This window comes from Centruroides sculpturatus, unplaced genomic scaffold, assembly GCF_000671375.1.
Source record: "Centruroides sculpturatus isolate CEXI.00-Female unplaced genomic scaffold, Cexi_2.0 scaffold333, whole genome shotgun sequence".
Lineage (NCBI taxonomy): Eukaryota > Metazoa > Arthropoda > Arachnida > Scorpiones > Buthidae > Centruroides > Centruroides sculpturatus.
In genome coordinates, this window is record NW_019384637.1 from 545,183 (window position 1) to 547,913 (window position 2,731).

Genomic DNA, 2,731 nt, shown 5'->3' on the forward strand with positions numbered 1-2,731 from the left:
AACCAAATTTTGAAAAAATTGCTGAAGATTTATCGCAACAAATATCCCATTAAATTTTGTTAGAAATTATTGTAGAATAATTTAAATTTTCTTTATCGTTAATTATAATTATTTATTTTTAGGAAATGTAATTTATGCATGTATTGAAATGACTTCTGTGATTTTATATAATATACTTCTCAAATAATAATAAATAAATGTATGTACCTGATTAAATTTATTATTATTTACGTAAAATAAATAATTCACTTTTAGTTATAGTTAGAATTTTTTTTGTGGTGCTCAGTTATAACGACTGTATACATCTAATGCAGTAATTATAAAATTTACATACAAAAATATAAGGGGTACTTGAGAAACAACTAATGGGCTAATAGGGTACATCAACAAAAAAGGTTGAGAACCACTGATTTACACAAAACTTCGGTCATAACGCTGTAGCCTATGGCCTGCAGGCCAACTCCGGCCCTCTAACGTATATAATTTTTCCAATCAATTGGTCGATCATTGACCAGGCATATTATAAATCGTTAAAATCTAGAAAATTTGGCCCGCCATTTAAAAGATTGTCTACCCCTGCTGTAAAGTAGACTTTATGAATGGATTTTAAACAAAAGATATACAGTACGTTTCAAATATCCAAATAGAATGATAATGAACTGTGGCCATTGAAGCAGTTTAATGCATTGCACTTCGACTTCTTTTCTATCGTCTGTCCGAACTTGTATGAATTCTGGAAGAGTTCTTTTCTCAACCTACCTTCTGTTTGGAACTTATATAACTTCTAATGCATTACAAATCAGGACATGCTTCATTAATTCAAAATTTGTTATAACACCTTGCATTAACGCTGTTTCATGTAAATGATAACTTGAACTTAATTTTTTTACAAAATTACGTTTACAGCACGCTAAAAACACTACGGTTCTATGATGAATTAATTATGAGCTATAGAGCTTCATGAGCTCTACGGTACTGGCATGTTATTCGTCTATCTGATTACGTGATTAAATCGACATACTTTATGTAGTCACTAAATCTTATACATATTTCGGGTCGAGATCAGCTTCGTAATCTCTGAAAAATGTAAAAATTATTTATAGCTTTAATCCAGAGTGCTAGAAATTTACTAAATTAAAATACATTTGACATAATTTTTTAAATGTCATTTTTTTGTAATTTTTTAATTAAAACTCTTCTATCAAAACTTGTTCTTAGCGTTTGGAAAGAATTTTTTTCCAATTATACGTCCTTGCTAATCCGGAATACCCCATTATACAATAATGTTTGTCTCTTATCCCTGTTTTTTTTTAAATATATACAGTAAATTAGTAACATAATTTATTAAAATATTAAACTTACAAATTATTGTACATAATTTTACAAAAACAATAGCAGTACAGCTCCAAAAGAATTAGTACCGAGGAACAACATGTCACGTTATTTATTACCTTTTGGGCTATATACTTAGTAATCCACCACTGTCGCTAATCTTGTTAAGTAACCCTGTGCAAGGAATGGCCGGATTAGCAAGTGTCTAGTGCATTATTTTTATGCCAAATATCTATATAGAATAAAGAATTAATCATATATTTATATTTTTCTTTAGAGAACATCTTATTGGCATGTTCTCATTAAAATAATATAAATAAGCGTAATTATTTTCTCAGTATAAAATTTTGATACTAAAAACAGTTAATTTCCTCATGTTGCTAATGTTCAAATTCCACTGATGTAGAAAAATTCGAAATTGAACCTCGCTATATCGAATATAGATATTTGGCGTAAAAGTTTTTTCAATATTAAAAATGTAGGGACTGTTCGTTCAATAAGATGTTACAAATATGATTCGACCGCAGTTAAATGTTTAGTCCTTCAATAGCAGAGAGTCAACTTTGAAGGAATGGCCGACTCTGTATTTAAAGCGGATATATTCTTTTACTATGTAACGCTTCACATCTCGAGATTGGGTCATAAACTCGGATAAACTAGAATTCTTTTATTTTTTTCTCATTTTAATAGTTTGTCTCTTAATTCTTTTTTGTTCGCTCTAATTATTCGTTTCCAACTCTTTTATCACAGATAATACTCATTTGGATAATTTACAGGATTCAGTAGGAACAGACAGCTTTTTTATAGATGATAGACCATAAAATATATAAATTTTTGAAAATTAAATTGTTAATTTTATGTAAATAAAATCAGATGTATTAGGTATGTATCATAAATATGGATGTTTAACTCGTTCTTGGAAAACACATGTTTACTATGACTGGAATATGTTTAGATTGTACTATAATTCATAACAGCTAAACTCACTTTTACAAAATGTAGCCCCCAGCCACAGGGTTATAAGTTACATAATTTGTTGTTAAGACATGTCAAAGTTCATCCGGCTGTTAAACTTATAAATATCAAGTTGTCAAGAAAATATTTTCGGTTTTACACTATCACAGTGACAAAAGCATGTTAAACACAATACAGTATAGTTCTTATTTCGATTAAATGCATTGTTTGATAGTGTAGTTACGATGCTTTACAGCTGACAATTAAAATCCGTAAATAATTTCTCGATGACCCAATGTATTCATAAAATGCATTTCAAGGAGACTTGAGGTAATTCCAATTTAAGCAATTTTTAAATATTGAGTACTGATAACGTAGTTTCCAATCATACACTCTATCTGTGACCATTTGTTTTCTTTAAAACTATCATCGATAAGCCTAACAA